A 23820-nucleotide genomic window follows, 5' to 3' on the forward strand; every position below is an offset into this window, starting at 1 on the left:
CTAAACTAGGCTGAAGAGCTGTCCAACTAAATGTGGAAAAATACATCTAAATGCATAGTGTACTTTATTGACAAAAATCCCATCCAATGTCACGGTATTAAAGAATTCGGTGTAGCGTTTGCTGTAGCCGAGGAGGTGCCCATTATGCTGGAGCATCGCGAGACGGTCCAGACAGCTGCAGTTGTGTGAGCCAAATTAACTGGCACTGTTTCCCCACATCACTTATTATTCCTTTGCTTTTTTTTTTAAGCACGTCCAATGGCTCAAACAGCAGCTCTGGAACACGGCAAAAAAAAAAAAAAAAACGCCATCTCACATGGCGAACCACTGAGAAGGAAGGGAAGTGTCAGTGCTTGCTCCTTGCCCAGCCTTACTTCGCCCAATTACCAGCATGTGAGCAAACAGTCTGACACGACTGACCTCCTCTCTGAGAGCCATGGCCATGACTGGAAGGCTCCCCCTGCTTATTATGACAGAAGTGTTATGGTAATGGAAGGAAAAGTCTGCAGTGTGGCGATAGCACGGCGGGAACTGATAGCCTATTATCCACCATTGTGTGGCAGTAGTAATGGTGAGAGTGAGGGCATCCTATCTGTTATGGTGATGATGCATTTAGAACGGCTACTGCCTGTTATATATCAGTGAATGATAACGGCAGTAGAGAGCATCCTGTGGGTTATGGACATGATGCCAAGAACATTTTGAAAAGGTCCACACAGTAACACTGTACAGCGTGTGCCATCTTGGTTTTATGGTGATAGATTCAATGAAAGGAGTGGCAGAGTTTCTCTCTGTAGTGATAATAATGGCCGACCAGTCCATGTGTTCAAAGAGCGTGAATATCTAGGGACATGGGGCGACAATGGCGAGTGTGTGTGTGTGTGTTTATGTGCATGTGACAAACAAGAGCCATACAATAGAGAGAGAGCATTAGTTCGCTATCTGCTCTGCTTGCCTCTGCTTGGCGCCCTCGCCGCCCCTGTGATGTATGTTTATGGCCCATCATCTCTAGCCAATTACCCTGCCTCAGTGTGGGAGCGCCGCGCCTTCCCATCACAGGCATCAACGTCTGAGTGTGCAGAGAGACAGTGACAGTTTTTCGTTCCTGGACATCCTAGGCAAAGTACGGTTTTCCTTAGGAGGCTCTGGAGATTCATCTTCAAAAGTAAGCCCCCCGGGGTAGAAGAGCGCGCTGGGTCTACAACTGCTGCAGCTGCTTTGAGAATTGGAGGCTTATTTACTGTGCCGTAATGTGAATGGGTGTGTGTGTGTGTGTCACACGGTTGCTGTGTGCAAACTTCTCCATCATCATTCATGGAGCTGCGTGGATCCCTGTGTACATGCGACCATTACGTTGACACTGGAAAGCCTCACAGCTGTGGAATAACCCTCGGTATGTTTTGCCTCTTTGTTTCCCCAGACACAGCTGAGGCAGACATCTTCATGAATCCCACTGAGGTCAACCTGCAGACTCGCTTCCAAAACCTCATCTGACTTTTGCAAGGTAATCACTGTCTTCTTTTGTGTTTGCATTTGAAAGATGTGCTTCTTCTTTTTTTTTTTGGCTAAATTGAACACTTTTGTGGATGTGTGTGTGTGTGTGTGTGTTTGTCTGGCTCAGTGTTGTGGCCTCACACTAAACACAACATGTTCTCCTGAAGACAAGTGACATTAGGGGAGGTAAATCACATCAAAGTTGCAGTGCAACATCTATGAAGACCAATTTGCTTTTAGCAGGGAGTTGTTTTCAACCCTGTGACACTGACGAGAGAGTGACTTGATCCGAGGGAATCCTTCATATGGAAGATGTGGAGCACAGAGCAGCAAGAGAGAGTTTAAGGTTATCTGTTTATTTCCTTATTTACTTGAGCTTGACAAGCTGAGAAACTTCACTTGTATTCAGTCAACCCTAAATACAATATATTTGCAGTAATGAAAAAAACATAATGCTGACAACGTTGTTCTATCAAGTTTACAATTTAATTTCAAGTTCAACATTTCAAGTTGTACAAACGAACACATGTTCATTGAATCAATCTATACTGTTGTGTGGATGTTGAGCAAACCTGTTAATGAAAATGGCTAAACTAGAATTCTTGAGCTACTCTGTTAAAAGCGGCCAGGGTTCTTTTGCAGGAATTGCTCATCTGAAAACATTAAACTTGATTGATGAACACCACATAACATTCAAAGAGCTATTTAACAGTTTTTTTTTGGTTAGAATCTGCTTTATATTAAAGCTGAATGTCATAACAAATGCCACATATTTTCACATCAGAGTGACACACTGAAGTACAAAGCTGTGTCTGTGTAGGCTCGATCCTGGAGTGCCAAACAGTTGCATTCCTGCTTCTCACACTTCCACTACTCACGACAGCGACTTGTAAACTTAAAACCATACTAACGCCTGCAAAGCGACATACATCCAACTCGGTGACTATGCCTTTTTATCGTGATCATTTTATTATATTTTTTTGCCAACAAATAACTTTAAATAAACAAGGTGGGAAGAAAAGAAAATACCCTTTAGCTTAGATGCAAAACCCATGGAAGGGGCCTCGGAATGTCGTTCTAAATTAAGACATGCACCAGAATGTGTGTGGGTTGAATGTGAAAGTCCTTTTTATATATATATATATATATATATATATATATATATATATATATATATATATATATATATATATATATATATATATGCCTTAGACCTTGACTCACGCCTTCAGTTACTTTAAATTTTGGATAGTTCACTTTTGTCCATCACTCAGGAGTTACTTTACTGTATTTCACACAGAGAATGAATCAAATGTCAGTTAATGCTCAATAATTACTGTATAAAGCTGAATTTTGTGTTTTGGACCTACAATGCTATGTAAATAATTTTGCATGCTGGCTAAGCTGCTTTTTTTTTCTTTTTTTGGTTTTTCTAACCTTTACCATTTTAAAGTGGTGCACTCCATCGGATGAGACGTTTGACATTCTGAATATGCGGAGACTTGAAAACTGAAAGCGGCTTGAATCGGGGGGGTTGATGAGATCTGCCTCATTCTCATCTGCTTCAGTGGCACACCGATGTAGTCGCGCATTAAAGATTCATGCAAACATCTGTTTCTTTCGCGGAACAGCATGGCACAGAGCGTTGAGACTGTGTGCCTCAATTTCAAATCAGAGAGGAGCTCAGGGTAAAGGAGCTGCTGTCTTTGTTAATAGCACTTAATAATTTAGTATTTTTTAGTATTAGTTAGTTATATTAGTTTGATAATAGATCACAAGCTTATGTTTGAATGAAGAGCACCTTTTATCCATGTAGTGTCCACTTCAGTTTCCCACAGGGTGAGTAGTGTTTTTGAAGGTTTTGATCCAGGCTGTTCTTGTTGGAGATTGGATGGAGATGTTCTTGGAGATGACCTTTTACAACCACACTAAAATATAATACTATATACTGTTTCGTCTGTTGTCGACTTACATTTACCATGAACATGTTTCCCTGCATGGTCATAGAGTTAGTGTGCTCAAATGCATGGAGACTGTCTCAGTTACAATGCTGCTCTAACGTGCAGAAAACATCAGCCTAAGTGTAGTGGGACAAGTTGATGGATGCCAATTGAGCCATATCTATATAACACTTTATTTTGGCATTTACCTTCAGTAAATAAGAGCGACTGTTGAATTGCAAAGCACCAACGTCATAACAGGTCTGAAAGAAAGGCAGGGATGCATTCAAGCTGTCATTTGTGGAATATATCATGACAGATATACTCAAGATAGCTAGATGCAGTGATAACATGTGCCAGATATCCTGACAGCCTTGTATATACTGAATGCAGAGGCTGAGTTATGTGTGTGCGGTGCAGGACATACATTAACAGCAAGTGTCTCGCCCTCAACCCCCCCCCCCCCCCCCCCCCCAATCCCACACCACATGCACTCTGACTCACTTGTTTACTCTTACATTTGCTCTGTCTCATTTTCACCATCTCTCCTGTGTGTCCTGATATTCTCTTTGGTCTTGTGCTAAAGTGCTGGGGGAGACTGTGGCTGTGTTGCAATAGAAGGCACCAATAAATATGTTCACACTGTGTGTGTGTGTGTGTGTGTGTGCCCACTTGTATTAGTCACCTCTTGGTGACCTTTTCTGGCGTAAACACTGACCCTGTCAGGACCAGTCGTCCTCAGGGAGACTAAAACCAGGCCCTAATGAGGCGAAACTTCATGTCTGAGGAACTAAGTTTATGGGCTGAGATTTGAACTTTAGTTAGGTTAAGGTTTGAGAACGGCATTAAGTGGATATGGATAAGTTAAGGGACACACAAACAGCCAGATACTGCCAGTATGGCGATTGGATAGAGCTTCACCACATGCATTTGCACCCAATATTAACATGTGTCTCCGGTGTCCACATCAAGATCCCCTTATGTCCCCCCCCCCCGTGTGCTGCCATATCAAGAAGCGGAAAACAGACGAGACTGTGCAGTTTTGTCGGCGCTGTTACGTTAGCTGTGCCTGGAGTCGAGTACCTCGGCTCATTTGTTGTGGGCGGAGCAGAGACGCATCGGACCACCTCCTGAAGTGGTTTGACAGATCAGATAACAATCCCTCCTCGGGTGTATTTACATGTGTACTCACAAGTGATCAGGTGCTATCCGGTTGCAATCCGAGCACAGAAAACGCGCTTGAATGCCGGGTGTCAGAAAAATGCCTCTCTGAACTCGATCTCCAGGATTGTATCTCAGTAATATTCTCTCTGAGACGGGCTGTGACCTCCTCAGCGGCCTGTTGAAGTGACCGTTGCAATGGTAATGTGACGGTGTGATTGCCAGTTTGCAGCCCAGAGAAAAGCATTTGCCTCACTGATTTTAAAAAGACAGCTGCCTGAAAACAAACACAAGCAACGCAGCCACTTCCAACTGAATGCCATCTATTCTATTTTCCCCCCCTGTTCGCAACATTTGGCGAAAGAAAATCGGCAAAAAAAGACGGTGTTTTCTCTCTCCAGAACAAAGTTACCGTCAGTGCTAGATGATGCAGTAGTGGGATACTCCTGTTAGATATTGCAGTGATAAGCAAATGATGATTCCCTTTAGAAATAACAGCTGCTTGTGTTTTTTATTTTCTCTCCATCACTGCCCGTCACTCCTCGTTCATCAGCAGCTGTTCACCATGTGTAATTGCTCTCACTCTCCGTGACACTGTTCCAGTTCTGTTAGTTGGATAAATGCACCATAATGCAAACCTAAGGACGATTTTTGCACGTCTACTATTGTGGGCATCTTAATGAACAAGTGAGACGACGACGATGATGATGATGATGATGATTTTTCAGCTGTGAAATATGAGTGCTTTCTGTAGAGGTTTGCAGGCAGCATATAAATATTCACTTCATTGTAAGAGCGCAGCCCGGACGAGGCTCGATCAGTCACTTGAGCATTCAGCGAGAGTGAGAATTTCTTAATCATGCTTGTCAAAGCTGAAGTTGGTTTGGATTGCCAGAAAAATCGAATAATAGATGTGTTTCACCCACTGGTACCACTACTCACATTTCGGGTTAACAGTTCTCTGAGCTGAGCTCCTCTCATCAGATGAGCACAGACAGATTTTTGTTTTATAAGTGACTGATGACCGGAGACAATCTCTGAAACTGTCTGCCCATATTAACATGAGTTGTATCTTGTCTTTTTTTTCTTTTTGGACTCGTTCCTCTCTGTAAGTTTCTTGTAGGCACTTGCTGCCGGTGCCGGAGTGGCAATCTTTCCACTGAGGCAATCTGTTTGCTGAGTAGCTGTAGAGGAATTTAGTTTTTTTGGAATGACCGTGTGATCGGTTAGATGTTGTAAAGGTCGTAAACAGAGCCTAGAGGAGGTGCGGCGCTGTCGTTCTCTCTCACATGTCACAGGATCAGAGTCAGGATGTCTTTATTGTCATTGCACGCTCACTCACACGTAAGACGTTCACAGAAAACAAGATCGCTTACTTTACATTATCATGAATGCCAAGAGGAAAGGAATTGGACTGGTCACTGAGGTCGCTTGTGTGCGTTCACTACTGGTGTATAATAAGGATGAGTTATATGCAGAGGACAAACTCACTAGTATTAATTGTGTGTGCAACAATTTGTTATTCTAATTCTTGTAATTGGAATCATTGCTCAATGAAGTCGACTGTGCTTTTAAGTCTTTCCATCATCTTGATAGTTCTCATTAAGTCTTTTTTACTCCTCTTGAAACAACAAAACTGTTAATATATACTTGTCTTGATGCATTTAGCTAATTGTACAGCTGATATTATAGTGCACTATATTAAATAAATAAATATCCCCCAAAATTACACAATGATACAGTATTTTGCTTTTTTTTTTGTTCCATTAGCTTCAAAGAAGTCCAAAAATATCTCATTTGAGCCCTGGATGCTGTCCACATAAGAGCCCTCAAAGCAGAGTTTAAAAAATGCTGCTGGCTTCATTGTTGTTTTAAAACTCGAGGGCTACCCACGCACAACTCCTTATTGTTTATTATCAGGTGTGAACGAAACGTGTTTTTTAACATTTTAACGTAGTCAACATAACATTATCTCAAGGCAGAGACCAGAGAGAAGAGAAAACCCCCAACATTAGGCATGGATGGAGGGATGGAGGTGAGGTAGAGACCAGGAGCAGATGTATTCACAGTTTTATTAAGTATTAGGTTTAATCAGGACAGCTCTGAATCAGTTGTTTGATTGCAGTAGCATAGATTGCTGAAAACATTTTTTACCAACATCAATTGTAATCATTGCATAAAAATGATGACAATGCTACTACTCGTATCACTACTACTAATAATAATAATAATACTACTCTCGCAACTGGATCTGGATCCTGCAGCCCTGTTTTCTCATGACTAGAAATTGCTGTAGTGGTAATAGTTTTAATATGAAACACTGGCTGCTGTCAGCCTCAGGACACATTAATCCTCGCATTAATCTGCTTGCTTGTGTCATTAACGCAGAAGCCAGAGACCAAGGTTGTCTGTATACTATAGTTTTTCAGTTTTTTTTCACTCCTGCCACATGGTTTCCAAACAACAAGCACACATGTTAGCAGTTTCACATTCTCACCAACTAAAAGAGATGTCAAGGCCATTTTAGTGGGCAGGCGGGTACAACAAAAAATAAATTAAAACATTTCATCACTTCTAACATTAAAATATGATGGTATCTCTCAGTCTGAGCTTAGTGATGATTGTATTTTCCTTCCAAAACTTGAAAGTGCACATGGGAAATGTGTAAATGTTCACCCCTGAATTATTGTTAAGGCATTACCTTTGCCTCACACCCGTGTGATGCTTTTCTGAAAGCTGGAAACCCACTCAGCATTCCATATTTTCTCTGTGCTCAATATGAGAGGAAGATGCGGCGCTGATCTCACGGGATGCCAATTCCCACTACTGTTCCTGGACTCGCGGTTAGATTTTTGCCCCAGTGTCAGGGACGAGGAGAGGAGAAGCAGAGCGAGACTATGGGCTTAATGTAGATCTGTCATCAGCTGGCTGCTGATCAAAAGACCAGCATTGGCAGGCAGTGCACAGCATCCACTGGAGCTTCCTATCTATGCCAAGCTCCAACTTCTCTGAGGTAGATGAGCATGAAGGGGCCTGGCTCCAGGCAAAGGAGAGTGTGTGTGTGTGTGTGTGTGTGTGTGTGTGTGTACATCTGTTTTTTTGTGTGTATTCTTGGGGGGGCGGAGAGATGTGGGCACACATGGTCTCAATGCGAGGATTTGGCACTTTGAAAATGTCACGATAATCCTGAAAAAAAACAACAAGAGAAAGTGTGATGAACAGACATGAATGGAAGGAAGGAGTGGGATTTATTGACAGTGGAAGGCAGAATCACTCTCGCTGAGTGGCAAACTGCGAGGGGATAAAAACAATGTCTTGACTGAGCACCTCTGCAGAATTATTAAAGATCCTGTGAAGCAAAATCACTATTTTTTTGTCTTCGCACGTTACGTGTGTTAGAAAGTAGTGGCTGAGAACACGTAGGAAAAAGTAGAGTAAAGAGTTCTGAATTCTGGTGAGGCTGAGAGAACCTTCCTGGGTCTACCTTCAGCTTTCAGTTCTTTCTTTTTTTGGGGGGGAGGGATTTGCTTGTATGAGGTAGTTACCAAATGTTACCTTTCTGTTCATGTGTACATTGCAATGGATCAATGTCTGAAATGAGAACATGTGCATGCATCATTTTCAATCAACTAAACCAGCTATGTTGTGTGATTACAGTTACATTTGCATCTAGTTACCAGACTGATTATGAATTATTTATGAGTTTCTTCTGCCCAAAATGGCCGAAGACTTCCATGTCTTTGGTGAACAGTCTGCGTTAGTCATTCTGAAATCACTGAACTATTTCGTTAATGTTTGTCCAACACATTAATGTTCACTCGTGTGTATGAAAATATGCAGCCAAAGGTCAAGCACGCGAGTTGTTGAATCTCATTTAATCTTCCTGTTGTAACAAATGCTCTGTTAACTCTGCTGACGCACTGTCCAAATGAATTGTAATCACACATTAAAATTTCATTTACATTAAACTTGTCTTATGAAGGTCGAGAATAGCTAGACTCTGATCAATAATTCACCTTATAATTCCGACAAATAGAAACTCACTAATTGCAGAATGGGGGTTGGCAATGTTCAATGCTTTGCAATATGACAAATAAACAACAAGGTATAAGGATTTATGTAACCTTCATTCAGTGTTTTCTTCTAATCTGATCGATTTGACATGTTTACTAAAGCAGAAATATCCATCCATCCATTTTCTACTTCTTTGTCCTCCACATGAGAGTCGCGGGGGCCATGTAGAGACAAACAACCATTCACTCTCACACCTACGGTCAAATTAGAGGGGTCCAATTTGCTTAATTCCCATATTACATGTTTTTGGACTGTGGGAGGAAGCCGGAGAACCCGGAGAAAACCCACGCACACACACGGGGAGAACATCCACGCAAAAAGGCCCTTGTTGAAGTGTGAATTATTCCTGGTAAGACGTTCTCATACACACACACATACACTCACCCACTTAACTTTGCCACACTTACATACAAAGCTTTAACACCTTATGCTGCAGGTCTCTGTGGCCTTTTTCAGTTTAAATTAACACTAGAATCATTTTGTTTTCTCGAAGCATATAATGCGTCCATCACTACAGGCGCTCACAAATATTAGGCTGCTGTAAAAGCAAATCTCTCTCTGACGGTGTTTGTGTTTGTCCTTGTGCACACGCGTGTTTTCTCACACGCGTGCGTGCATACATGTTTTTTTGTGACCGTCTGCATGTTCTCGTATTTACCCAAACTCAATGTCAAACCCATTTTTTTCAAATCACCGATTCAGCTTGTTGTGGAGATATACAGCGGTGCTGCAAGTGCTAACCTTTAGAGATTACTGTGACATTAAAAGCTGCATGGTGAGTGGGTAAACCCGAACACTGGGTGCCTCATCTGATGCAAATGTCCTTCTCACCTCTATCAGCAAAAGTAATTATGGCAAACCACTGTGACATCTCAGGTGGTGCTGTATACGTAGTATAGGTCACAGAAATACACCCGTGTGTCTGGGTAAGGAAGAGACAATTATCTTTCCATGCAGGGAGGTGGATCCCGCCACCCCAGCCCCCACCCCCTGCTACTCAAACTGAAGTGTCTTTTGTGCCAGCAGCCTTGAGGGACTCAAGTCAAGAAATTGACACTGCTGTTGGTATGCTCGCGGCTACAGAGATGTGTCAGTGCAGCTGCACTCGCTCTCCTGGTGACTTCATTAATGTGTTGTTGGTAAAACATGTTTGCTCTTGAATTTATGATTTTTGCAGTCACTGCACAGATGGGAAAATGACAGGAAAACAGGCAGCGCAGTCATAGGACGTCAGCTAATTAACTGACACGGATCCAGCACGTGCTGCAGTGCACACACACACACACACCACCCTTCACTGAAAACCAGCATTAAAAAAGTAGTCAATTAACTAAATCCTCCTCTAATAAAGTTTACAACCTCTTAAGAAGTCTACAAAATCTTAATGTGGACCTAAAGTCTTTTAAGCAGCTTTTTCTAACTAGAAACTGAGACTTGTGTTGCTTTGTAAACAGAGGTGTGCTGTGCTTCCTCTGATCAACTATATTTATGTTTATCACAGATCGTTTGATGTGATTTTCTTCTTGTATCGTAGCAGCAGCAGCAGCAGCATGGTGCATTTAAACGTTAAAGGAAAACTCAGCTTCAATTGATCTCTAAGAGGATTTGTTTTTCGATAAATGTGGCAAAATCGTCACTTCCAAAGAAATCAGTGGAGCAGTGGGCGGGCGCTGACGTTGGCCTGATGATGATGGTGATTGGCAGAACCACTTTTTTAATTGAGAGCACTGTAGAAACACGCAAGAGACCAGAGCCTGTTTCGAGCAAAAATGTATGAATAAATAAATAATAAATAAGTGCTGGGAATGAGCTTCCCCTGTTTCATAGACCAGCAACCGCCGCTGTTTGTAAACCACTCACTCCCCGTACTAAAGTCCATAAAGAAATGGTTCTTTCAACAAGGGGCAAGCGCTTGTTGCACACGCAGTCAGGTTTCCATGACTTCAGAGGACAATTTATTTGGTTACTTCACAGAAACTAGACTAACCCTAACCTTAACCTTCCCCTAACCACACAACATGTCTTCACCTTACAATGTAATAAGTCACATTATGGGGACTTGCTTTTGGTCCCCATAATGTGACTGTGGAAACAGATTCAGGTCCATGCAACACTGTCCCTTGTTTGTTGACCTGAAAGCAAGCAAGTTACACTCCTACATCCATGTGAATAGTTCCATACTGTATCTGGCCCTCACGCAACCACACACATGCAAACACACACAGACATACAGACACAAATCCCTTTAGCAAACATGTTCACAAACACACTACTCATCCACACTGCTATATTTTCAATGATGGAACGTTCCCATACAGCATCATCCATAATCAGCTTTTCTGTTCTCTTCATTTTTCCCCACTCTCCGTGCCGTGTTTGATGTTGTCACCGTGTCTTTCTCTGAGTGATTTACCTTGCAGAGAGTTCCTGCTGCCCCACTGCTAACACCGCCGTTCGGAGCCAGTGGGCTGCAGTGGCCCAGAGCGGCTTATGCTAACCTCTAACCCCCTGGCAGTCACTGCTGGCTTAGCTCTGCTAAACAAGTAAACTGGGCGATGTGCCCAAAAGAGTCGACCTCCACTAGCGCCGCCTGGCCCGGGAGTGAGATCTCCGGCACCTCGGGGCAAAAGCCACCACTTTATCAGTCACACTCTTGAGACAAGCGGACGTGGCACTGACCCCTGTTCACTGACCTTAAAGCAAAGATGATGCTCATACGTCCATGTGAATGTTTCCATGTACAAAAGTTCCATTTTATTTATGGAGCAATGAAACTGCAGGTTTCAAGTGTGGTTGTTTGAGGTACTGGCTGTGCACAGACAGGCCTCCGCCCTGTCAGTGAAACCATGGCAACAACTGTCTAATGGTAAAATAGAGCAGTGAACATATTTCTTAAAGGAATATTTCACCAATTTGCATTTAGCAGCTAAATTGTGCTTCCCAACCAGTTTCCCCTGAGTTGAGAAAACCAAGTGTCACTGGTGGGCACGTAGCAAAGCAAAGAATGAAGATATTTCAAAAATACTACCCCTATTCTAATAATACAAAGCTAAATGCTAATCGGTGAAGTATTCCTTTAAGATATTAAAGGCTTTTTAAGATTTTTTTAACGGTAAGCCTTTTGTTAAGTGGTTAAAATCAGCTTTGGCTGGGACAATAGGCGGTGCATTTAAATGACTGTAATTGATTGGGTGGTGACATGCTTAGCAACAAGCACAGTGTGCAGTGTCCGCCACCTGATGTTGTCAATAATAATGCTGGTTAGTCTGCCCCTCATTGATTGTACAATGTCTTTATGTACATAAATAACTCAATTGGAAGGGACTATAAAGACAGCAAATAATTGTAAAACATAATTTGCTTATAATGCTTATGTCCAGGTGGTGATGTAAAGTGAAATCCCAGCTGTTATACTTAAGATAAGGACATAATTAGAATATATTATTGTTTTTTATTAAAGCAAATTCAACCAATCAATTATGGGTGAATTATTTCTCATCTACTTCATCAGTGTGGATGGAGTAGAGTTTCCTCATTATTCTGGCTGCTAGCTGTAAACAAAGAACTTGCCATTTTAGTGTAGGGTGTGTAGGTGTAAGTGGGCGTGATCAGCCTTCCGGCGCAATTAGTTATTGTACTTGGGAAGAAAAAGAATCATAAATTCATTAAGAGTCAAAATATGGCCACCAGGATGGAGCCTCTGGAACTGCGGTGCAAGAGACGCCCGTTGATAACCATGAATTCACCAATTAAGCTCCTCATATAACATTCAAATTATGTGCATTTTAATGATTAATTCTGCCCCAGAAACACATTTTCCATTGGTTTCAAGGAGCTTCAGTGCTTGCGTATGTAGGAGTAATTACGATAATTATGGCTTTTGATGTTCGACATTTAATCGAATGCACAGCAATGGTGTGGAAATGCAAAAAAAACACTGAAACAGACACTCGTGTCCCTCACATGTCAGCTTTGTAGCTGAATAGCACACTTTTGAAATTATTTCAACGGTTTTTGCTCAGCACACATATTCACTTCTCCACCAGTAGCTCTCTTGACATGTGGTTATATCATAAACGCATTTATTAGGGAGAGCCACTCCAGCTATGTGGCCGGCAGGAGATTGAAAAACATACACTATGCAGAAGCAGTGGCTGCAAACAGCAGGTTTCACTATGTGTGCTTTTAACTCTGGGCTTTTGTCCCTGAAATGCCCTTATTTCCATTCCTACAAAAGACCCCGGAACAGGACAGCTATTTTAAAGCAAGAAGTAATATCTTCTTGAGATTTACTGAATGATCTACTACTATGACGTATGTGTGAGAAAGAAAAGGGGGGGAGAGAGAGAGAGAGAGAGAGAGAGAGCAGAAAGGGGCAGAGAGCTCCCTGGCTGAGCTTTTATCATGCCTAAATGTACCAAAATGAGTAAAAGGAAGATGAGTGGCTTTTGAAGAATTAATAGGGCTGTCTCATTTGGATGTGTCTAGCGTCTCGGACAGCCTGTGGAAGCCCCAGTTCCTCACTTTACTGACAGTGCGTTTGATGATCACTGATAATGCTGCAGCGACTCCCCTGGAGCGAGGCATCCAACAATGAGGGTGAGAGTCAGTGGAGACCGATTTCACTGATCCTGACTGAGCTTATTATCTGGCCTCTCTCCAGCAAAGTAGTGCATTAGGTATTCCTGGAAAAAAGTGTTGGGTTTGTTGGTCCATTGTTCACTGGTTCGCTTGCAGGTTGAGTCACCTGCTGTGTACAGACAGTCAGACCGTCTCTTACCTGGCTCGGCACTTTATAGTAAGACTAAATAGATTTTTATGAATGTGCTTTGCATTAAAGCTGCTCTTCAAACCAAAAGAGTTTGAAATATGATGTCACAGAGAAACAAAGGGAATTTTAAATCCTTTTCAGGCTTTTTGAAGTCTGACTGCATGAGGGACTGACACATATTCAGCAGTGGTGCGCCGCTGAGGATAGGAACAAGTCGGAGACATGGAGACATGCTCTCAAGGTCCTGGTATACTCGCGCTTCAGGGTCCTGTAGAATTCCATTTCACCACCGGGTGGCGGTACAAGTCTAGACGCGGGGAATAGGACCTACCAAAGAAGACGAGAACGACGCTAAAGCTCCCTCGTACATGTCTGGTTCGAGCAGCTCGCAGCTGAAAGGCCCGTCGGGTAGGGGGGTCGGGGTGTCAGCTGATTCGAGGGTCACCAGTTTGAGGCTACGATGATATCCTTGGCGACTACTTCTTCTGTTGTCAAAAGTTTTTTCTGCCCAGTGAGCAGGGCTAAATCCTCCACCTACCAGCTATGTGCGGAAGTATACCAGGGCCTTTATTGGTTGCCAAGGGGACATAATGAAAACAGCCTAACAAAATCTGCACCTGCTTAAATTAAACTTAAGGAAACGGAAATCTATTAACTGCTCACTTTCCTGCACCAAAGTCCTTAGAGAAAATTGAAGTCACAAAACAACACAACATAAACTTACTGATTGTGGCAGCAGCAGAAGTCCTGCAGACCATGATAGGAAATCGCCAAACTTCTCTAGCCGTTTACAAAACAACACAAATTGGTTTGCAGATGGAAAAGACCATGTAACGACTAGATAGAGTGGTTCCAGAGTTCATCCATGGTGTCTTACAACCACATTGAAAATCCCTTTAGCTGCCACTGGATGATGTTTTCCATTTTGCAGCACGATCTTAATATGGAGTCTGTCTCGTAATCATTTTGTTCCAAATCATGAGTCACATTCACATTGAAATTTCCCATCTGTCATTTAATGTGTCGCTCTAAAAAAAAAGAAAAGTCACTTTAGTGTTGCATGACGGAGAGGGAGTGATTAGTGCTATTGTGGTAAAAGCTGTCATCCAGGAAATTTGATAAAAACCTGGTGAGTCAAAGGCCCAGAAATAGGCTTTGGCAAATAAAATAATTGGGCAGAGGTGATACAGAAGCCGCTACGTAACTATACTCCTGTGCCAGGCAATTTTCTACTCGGCTACTCAGAACTGACAGGAAATGACAAAAGACGGCATCGTCTGCCTTTGTTGGATACTATTTGGTGAATGCGGGCTTGATGGCTGCATTACGCCACACCTGCCCTTTTCAGGGTTACTGTTGCCAGCCAGCTCATTTCATACAGCCTTCTCTCCTAAAAGCGTCATTCATCCTTTCTTCCTTCAAATATGATTCACCAATTACAGATTTATCTGTGTGAGGAAGTGAATGGTTGCTGGAAAGTGCCAGAAGGTGCTATATTAAGAGTTATCAAAAGGTGTGATTTCTTTGAAGCAGTAAGACTCGGGTGTAAGGTGTTTACGCTGCATCCGTCTTCCTCCCTGTGTGCTGGTTGGAATATTAAGGCTAATATGGCTTTCCTTCTTTGAACACATTTCTAGATCTATGGACTTTCTTATGGACTCGTTTGTCCAAGGTTAATTCAAGAATGTGTAGTGGATTTATTGCTAGAGACTCTAAACATCATCCTTGAGAGAGAGTTGTCTGAATACGTCTCACCTGCGACCTTGAACATATACTTGTTACATCAAAACTTGAAAGGGAAAAAGTGAGCCGATGACCCCGTTTAAATATGTTTCCTTAGGCAAGTTCTCTGCCGCAATAATGTGCTCTCAGTTATTGACTGGTAACCTGACAACTGAAGCCAAGGCTAAGGAAAAGTGCAAAGCACTGACAGCGCTAATGTTGTCAGACACAGGAGGAGGACGGCAGATATAAAGAGCCCGAAGAGATTGTTGCCCTGGAACCAAATCATTTAATCTGTCTTTTAAGATAAGAAACAAAATACTTTGCTACGCCAGAATAAATGGGGAAAGGAAGGAGACTGTTGTGTTGTAACTGCATTCGCGTCGTCTCACGTCTCGACAGCCAGAGAAGTTGTTAGCATGTGAACCGATGCAAAGACTCGGGGACGGTTCAGGTGGAAGTGGTGAGTAAGCCTGAATGAGAGTGAGCCATGAGCAGGATATTGACATGGAGAGCAAAATTAGAATTGATGTGAAGAGAAAGGGGGTTGCCGTCTTGCAGCAGCAGCAGCGTCGGCTCCTGTGAATTCCTAATCCGGCAGGTCTTTCAGGAAATCTCTGTGGCAGAACCGGCCTCTCATTACTCTCACAGACAGGCCTGCAATGTGTAGCAGATTGGAGGCTTGACAAGCATCAGGCTGTATAAAGATTCAACCCCTCTGCGATGTTGGCACACCACTGGCTTAACGGGAGTTTTGTAAACAGGCATCTTGCCAGAGGACATGTGGGTATCGGGCATTTAAAATGGAGGGACAAAGTATTGATTCAGTCAACACAAGAACATGAGAACCTTTCCACACAAGTGATCAGGAATACATATTTGCTCCGAGTGTTTTGTTTTGTTTGGGCAAGACGCGGTCAGTTTGGTCTATTTTGCTTACATAACTAGTGGAGAGAAAATGTACGTAGGTGTTTTCACTTGTTTTCACTCGCACAAAGAAGTCTATATAGTACTGTGATTGTTGCCGGCGTCACGTTGTAAAACTCTATTTCTCGCTCTCTCTTGCACTTTGGCTTCAAACATGGTCATTTAATTTGTACCAGCAGCCAAGTGTGAAAGGGAAAATCACAAACTTGTATTTGCTAAACGTTCCGAGTGAGTGGTGTGGTTTATATAGCAGCCTGATCTAAGTTCTAAAAATGTGGTTTTAATAAATAATTCTGCCCTTGTAATAATTTCCTTGTGGTTTTAAGGAGGTTGGATATCGTACTCGTAGCCCATTTAAAGCTTGTGTGTGTGAGACTGTTCAGATATGTGTAAATCAATTAATAATGTCTTATTATAATGTGCATGTCTGCGTATAAATGACACGTGCGTTTCACTTTAAATTTAATATATATCTTTGAAAAACATACAAATGACAGCATTAGAGCTGCAACTAACGATTATTTTCATAATCGATTAATCTGTCGATTATTTTCTCGATTAATCGTTTGGTGTTAGAATATCAGAAAACCTTAAAAAAAGTGGATTGGTGCTCGTCAAACCTGGAAATGATGATGTTCTCAAATGTCTTGTTTTGTACACAAACCAAAACGATTAACTTTTATTGATTTCTTTGTTATCCAGAGCAAAGAAATGAAGAAAATATTCACATTTAAGAAGCTCAAACAATCGGAAATCTTGTTTTAATCATGAAAAAAGCTTCAAACCGATTATTCGATTATCAAAATAGTTGTCGATTAATTTAGTCATCGATTAATAATCGATTCATCGATTCATCGTTTCAGCTCTAGACAGCACAGATGCAGCTACTACTACTCGGATAGTAAATGGGGGAAGAGTTATGCGTTTTCTTGTCAGATTTGCTGGTGGCAACGTGTTCATACTTAGTCAATTATTATGCTGGTGCATAATACAAATGAGTGCTGTTAATGGAAGTAAAAATGATCATGATGTTTGTGTCGCCATCTTGAAGTCAGTGCGACTGCAGACGCAGCGCAGAGGCAGAGAAAGTTGATATTTTATTCTTCCTCCTTCATCTTGGACAGCAGGTTCACAACAGCAGACAAAACTCCCTCCACAGGAGCTTTAGTGCAAGGCTGCAGGGAGGCAGTAAAATCTAAACTGAAGTGACACTTACTGACTGGGCCAAGGGGAAGAGAAAATAAGCCTTACCCAGTGAAAGGGGAGATTTTTGAATAGGCAGATTGACAGGTTGAGCAGTCAGAGGAGATTGAAAGTACTTGTAGCTGCTCAGACGCGCCAAGGGGTCAGATGCCAGGGCTGGCAGCTCTGCCTGAGTGGCAGCGTTTTTTCCGTGTGACATTCTTGTCAAACGTTTGGCAGCAGAGCCGCTCACAAACAAACACAGCAGGAAGTTGACGGTTAATCTAATTTCACCAGCTTCAACCATGTGCGGGGCCTTAGGGGGCTCTTTTGCCCCAACAGCATGTTAAAGGGAGTGTAGACAGAAGGCCTGGCTCCACGGCGGATTCGGGAGGCGAACCTTGAGAGAAATACAAAGAGGTGGATGGCACAATGAAAAATGCATCAGTTATCAGATACCACAGAGGAAATTACTTTTGTCACCACAACACCACGAGCAAAACAGCGCCGAGAACAAAGGAAAAATCAGGACCCATGTCACTTAAAGCAGAATATATCAGCGAAATGAAGGAAATCACTGTCACTGCTCGTGTCAGGTTTGACAGTCTGCTCCATTCCAGTGATATTATACTAAATATTAGACATCACTCACTGCAATCTCGATTGTTGTGCTTTTTGTGGGGATGCAAATGTTTCCAGTGTGTGTTATTAAAGTCATTCAAAGCAACAGAAAACAATAACCCTTATCTTCATTTAGTCAATCAGTGAAAAACGATCCTCTCTGGCAGACATGCGCTTTATGCAGCGACGCTTTGAAAGTTATCATATCCTCACGGCTGCAACTAACAATTATTTTCATCACTCGTCTTTAGTCTGTCTTTGTCCCTTTGTTTGTTTGTCTGATTTTGAGAAGCATAACTCCAAAAAATAAACGGTGGGTGAATACAAAAACAGAGCTCTTTTGGTGGAGGTTTAAACTGTGGCTGCTTTCTCTATAGTTACTGATTAATTCATCATAATTTACACGGTCTGGTTATTTTCTTGATTAATTGATCAGTTCACGTCATAAAAAAAAAAAAAACCCTCAAAATGAGATGTTGACAAACATCACGTTGTACACTGTTCTGTCTCAGTGTTCTCAAGAAAAATATCTTACAACGTCACTATTGGACTTCATTTATCACGTGTGTTGAATGTGCTTGTGTAACGTGCTGTAATAAATGATGAGTGAAATAGTTTGATGATTGTATTAACAAGTGTTATTTGCATGTAAGGCATTATGAAAATTGCTCGGGTTGTCAGTCAGTTGTCATAATTTGGTCACATCTGTGCTTGGAAACCCATAAACAACGTCATTGTCTTTTTGTTGACTTGTTTGCTCTTCCAGCAGACCTGACATGCAATGTTTAATAGACAGCAACCAAACATCTGCTCCAGGTTCATTTGCCGCAGCTCTTCTTCCTTTTTTTTTAAATTAGCTGATAGCAGGATTGGATGCCATTCTTATTATTTAATAAAAAAACTCCATTATGTTGTGTTGTTGACATAATGTGCCTTGAAATGATTCCCTCGTCCCCGCGCCAGCACTTGAAAACATAATTCTCGAATAGCAAATCCTCCTCAGTATGTAAGTGTGTCTCTTCTACCTTTTTATCTTTTGTTGTGCACATTCTTTAATCTATAACGACAACAGAACAGCAGAGAGGGATAATGAGGGAGGGAGCATATTTTTCACTCACACAGTGACCTATTGATTCATGAATTAAGGACAGTGAAAGGAGGAGGTCTTTATCTTTCGCCGAAGTGACAGTGAGCTGATTTATTCTTCATCTTGTTGGCAAAAGAAATTGAGCCTCTAATGAATATGTATTAGATTGCTTTGGCTTTGAAATGTTATTGCGGACAGAATGTTTTCCAGTCTACCATTCAACTTACAGTATGTTGATAAACACAAGCATTAATATGCATAACGGGTGTACTCACAAAACCCAAAGATTGGCATTCTAATGCTCGCATTATCTGTTAACGGAGAGACAGCTCCCAGTTGCAGCCGATCTTGCTTACCGCACTATATCTAACACTGCTAATAAGAGACTGAGGAGCTGAAAAGAAAAAAGAGAAAGAATCATTGAGAGCGCTAGATTATTAAGCTGCAGGAGTTTTAAACTTTTCTATTTCAGTGGGTGGAATTTAAACAGACTCTTTGAATCAGTTATCAACTTAAAACAGTTTCCCCATTCATCCCCAGTCAAATGAGCGATTCCAAAAGCATGGGGCATTTAACAGCACAATTAAATTCCAATGGCCAAGTATCTGTTGAGCAATTAACCTTTGGTAAACCAATTATTATTTAGTAGTTGATGACAATAGTAAGGTCCTAGAGGAGCCATGTCCTGTTTTAATAGACAGTCTTATGTCCTATAAAAGATGGAAATGTGGAGCCATTTTAGTGCCCTATTAGCTTAGCTCTGCTGAAACACTGCCAACTTGCTTCATCCACAAGTATTGATTAATTGGCGGAGACCGGTGTCACCGTCTGGGTTTGGCGAGAAGGAGAGAACAAATGGATTAAAACTGATTCAGCTGACTGAGGAAATGCCAGGTTTACCGCTGTATGTTGAGAGCAGGTGTAATTAATGGAATTCTGACCAGGCTCCTCTGAAGGTCCACTTGCAGCCTGTGGCGCAGCCCCAAGACTCTCCTCAGCTGCGTGATCTGGCCCATTCTGTCACTGGCGCGCAGGGTTTCCAAGGCAACTTTGCATCCAGTTACTCAAATGAAATCCACAGCACATTGTTCTTTTTACAATCCATCTTGCGGTTTGACAGCTCACTGTACTGCCCATCAATTTATGCATCCACGTGTAAATATATAATGCCATTAGAGAACAGTTAGTCACTTGAATGACACTGTAAATGGTTCTGTTGATTTGTCACTCGAGGGTCATTCGTCACTTTATCTGTGACTCCAACAATCTGGACAATTCCCAGCCTGTTATATCCTTCATGGAACATGAAGCAGCAAAGCCATAAATTTAACGCAGGCAATGCCATTACCTTTAGCTTGACGGCCCTCAAGCAATGGCAGTGCAATAATAGAGAATAGATTTTATCCCGTATGGAGCTCAGACTTATGCTTGTGCTTTATTTCCTCCTTCATCCGCTAAGATAAAGGAGAAAATAAGGTAGCCACTGAAGTGTTATACCCACCTTAATGAAAGGTTTTAAACTGATACTGGTATTGACTCACAACCCTGAGGCGCATGTGTGTCTATCAGATGCTCTGTCATAAATGAAGATCAACAATGCTGTTAACTTTCCCTTACAATAACCTAGAGGAAAACAAAATCATGCAACTGTATTGATGAGTCCTATAATTAGATTTGCTGTCGCACTACGATGATTCTCCAGGGAGATGGCTGAAGAGATGATGAAAATATCACATTTTATCAAGGGTAGCTCACTCACTACTTGTTTTTTTTTTTTACTATAAAGAGACAAAATTGTGTTTCTTGGCTGATTTTGAGTGCTCTGATTCGCTTGGAGATCAATGATGATAATCCAGGCGGATCAATAACCCCTCCCTGGGGACCACGTGGCAGAGGCAGCGGCTTCTGGAGATGCGTTGTGTGCGAGTTGTCATCCGGAATATAGATACGAGCGCTCATTTCCTGTGTAGCGCCGCTGCTTTGGTGAACGTACGAGCTGTTAATGAAAAAAATCAGCGGGGCCTGTCAACTGTCATCATGACCAAATGAGTCACCAAATAAGCACACATTTTCTCATTCCACAAATATAAAAGCCTAATCACAATGTCTGCAACAAAAAAAAAAAAGTGCTCGTATGTTCTGAAGAATTATAACTCAACACTGTCAACTCCAATAGCTAATCCTATCAGAATGTAAAATGTGAAAGGGCTAAGCTAAGCTTTTTGTGCCGACACAAAATATGACATCAAAGCTGGATTAGCACCATATCATTACTTTATTTGATTTTCTTGACACTCTTTTTTCCTTGTGCTCACATTTTCAGGCCAACTCAGGGAACAGTTTCAAACATGCAGGGATTAGAAAATAGTGTTGTTAAAAAAAACCTGTTTATTTTTTCTATTTATTTATTGATTTATTTATTTAGGTATTTCTTGCTTCCAAACAAAAGTGGTTATTTCACTTTTCTGCAAACCATGGGAACATTACATTTGTTCCTTTGGCTCAGAAAAAAACACCATGTTATACTTATTAAGTGGAAAGTTCTCAATTATCAGAGGCAAAATTACTCTTGAAGGAGGAGGGGTTGGTGGTTTACCCAAAACAATCCTTACCCCCAAAATTAACTGGTCCGTGCTGCGGAATGGATGCGCTCTGATACGCACAGCTCCGCCAAATGACACTGCTTGTGTCCACCCACTTCCACAAGGCTGGACAGCTAGAGTCACGAAACTAGTTTTTTCTTACGGTACTTCTGGCATAGAAATACACTGTGTATGTTGTAAACACACCAAACGGAGCAGTATTTCTACTGACCAATCACACGCTGGGCTTGCAAGGATTGTTTCTATGTTGTGTAGTTAAGTGAAATACGATGTGGTGTCGTGTTTTATTCTGAAGGTTTCCTACTTCCTCTCCCACTCGTGCAGAATTCTGCTGAATTTACGCGGCTCTGCTGCGGCATCTACCAGAAATAGAAGCGCTGCTCCGTCCTTCTGCAACTAAGTGGACCCGACACGCAGTCATTAGCAACCAGTGTACTATGACACATTGACTAGAACGGATGCGTATCAGGGGCCACACGGTTGGTGCAGTGGTTAGCACTCTTGCCTTTGTAGCAAGAAGACCTGGGTTTGCCACCCGGTCAGAAAACAAGGGCCTGTCTGCATGGAGTTTGCATGTTCTCCCCGTGTGTGTGTGTGTTTTCCTACGGGTTCTCCGGCTTCCTCCCACAGTCCAAAAACATGCAATATGGGGATTAGGTGAATTGGACACTCTAAATTAACCATAGACTGTAGGTGTGACAGTGGATGGTTGTTTGTCTCTACATGTGGCCCTATGAACGGTCCAGGGTGTACCCCGCCTATCACTGAAGCGGTAGAAGATGGATTGGTGTGTGTCGCTGAGCAACCATGTGGACAACAAAGATGTTTTCCTTTTAGAAAGCTGCACTCTCCATATCACACTTGTACCTGGTTTATTAGCATAGGCTCATTTGTTCCTCATTAATTATACACTAATATCAAACCACTAATGAAGGCAAGGTCACGACAGTGGAAAAACATTCCAGGAGGGGAAATACCCAAAGGGGCTGCAGAACACTGAACTATTTCTCACATTTTGTCGACTGCTTGGCGCTTCTGAGTGGAGACATCATGGGATGGTAGGTGTTCTTGTTAAAGGTTACAGGTTGTACTGAGGAACTGAGCTCACCCTCATCACTGGGTCTTTTTCCCCCCTTTTTTTTTTTGCCCACACATTCCTTTTCCCACAGCCTCTGTGGTGCTCAACTCGGTGCCAAGCCTTTGCTGCTGAGCCCTAGCCTGTGAACAGCACGCCATCCCTCCTCCTTACACTTCTGCACTCTCATTATCGGCCACCATCTGCCCCCAACTTTACCCTCACCTCGCTCCTTTCCACCCGGTAGCTCATCAAAACCCTCCTCTCACTCTGCGCTGGTACCTTGGCACACAAGCCTGCCACTGCTGCCATCTCTCTCTCTCTCTCTCTCTGACACATTTGTCCTCTTCAGACATGTTTCATGCTCTGCAGCCCCCTTTGCCTTGAGCCCCTCTTACATGTACACGCTGGGTGTGAGCCCCTTGACCGCCAACACCAGTGTTCTCAAGACGTTTTGTCAACAACCTTGTGATTCTTTTGAGCATCGTTTAGATGTAAAATAAAGTACCGCACTTTATTTTACCTTATAAGCAAAATAAAGAAATATCTCTGTAATATAATAATCCCATAAGATATTGATTTGATGAGGGATATTTTGGTGACAGTACAAACAGAAGAGCTTCTGGTGGTCCTGCTATATTTTCATGTTGTCTATTCTCTTAATGTGTCTCTTAAATCACTTGATTTACATTATGCTGACAGGTTATTCTGGCGTTATTGATCAGTAACGCCAGTTCTACCTTAAGCTTAAAGAAGAATTCAGAGTAAAAACTTTGGGTTACTTAACTTTATTCTGAAAAAAAGGAAGTTCAAATGTACCTACAGCACTTTCTTTCAGAAGAATATGAAAGGCAAATCAAGTCCCCTGAGTTTGAACCTTTGCAGTCATGTGTAAGCCCCCAAATGATGGAACTCCTTGGTGTCAGGGGTGTCGATGGTGCAGTCTGTTTCAAGATCAGGCTTGTCTGTCTTCATGTTGTCTTTGACTTTGCCAGCTCAGGGAGCTTACAGGCAGAGCTGGGAGAGAGTGGTGGGCTCTTTCTGACAGATAAACAGGATTTTGTGTCTGGCAGGCCTAAGATTGTCAGCTCCAATCTCTCGAGAGAATTACAACCAGCAGTCAATGCTGGGACACCGGATCAGCAGACAGAGCGCCGGACCCT

At 42.2% G+C, this 23820-nt stretch overlaps 1 protein-coding gene across 4 annotated transcripts in view; it reads left to right on the top strand.

Annotated features, from left to right (window-relative positions):
• The window catches only part of mgat4c (mgat4 family member C), a 104019-nt gene that overhangs the window by 51117 nt on the left and 29082 nt on the right, over positions 1 to 23820 (top strand). For 3 of the 4 annotated variants that reach the window (XM_058646060.1, XM_058646062.1, XM_058646061.1), the window contains one exon: positions 1421 to 1504. The gene's annotated coding sequence lies outside the window, so the exon portion shown is untranslated. Of the gene's footprint in view, positions 1 to 1103; positions 1166 to 1420; positions 1505 to 23820 lie in introns of those variants that run through there. The other variant, XM_058646063.1, reaches the window with a different exon arrangement.

This window comes from Solea solea, chromosome 12, assembly GCF_958295425.1.
Source record: "Solea solea chromosome 12, fSolSol10.1, whole genome shotgun sequence".
Taxonomy (NCBI): domain Eukaryota; kingdom Metazoa; phylum Chordata; class Actinopteri; order Pleuronectiformes; family Soleidae; genus Solea; species Solea solea.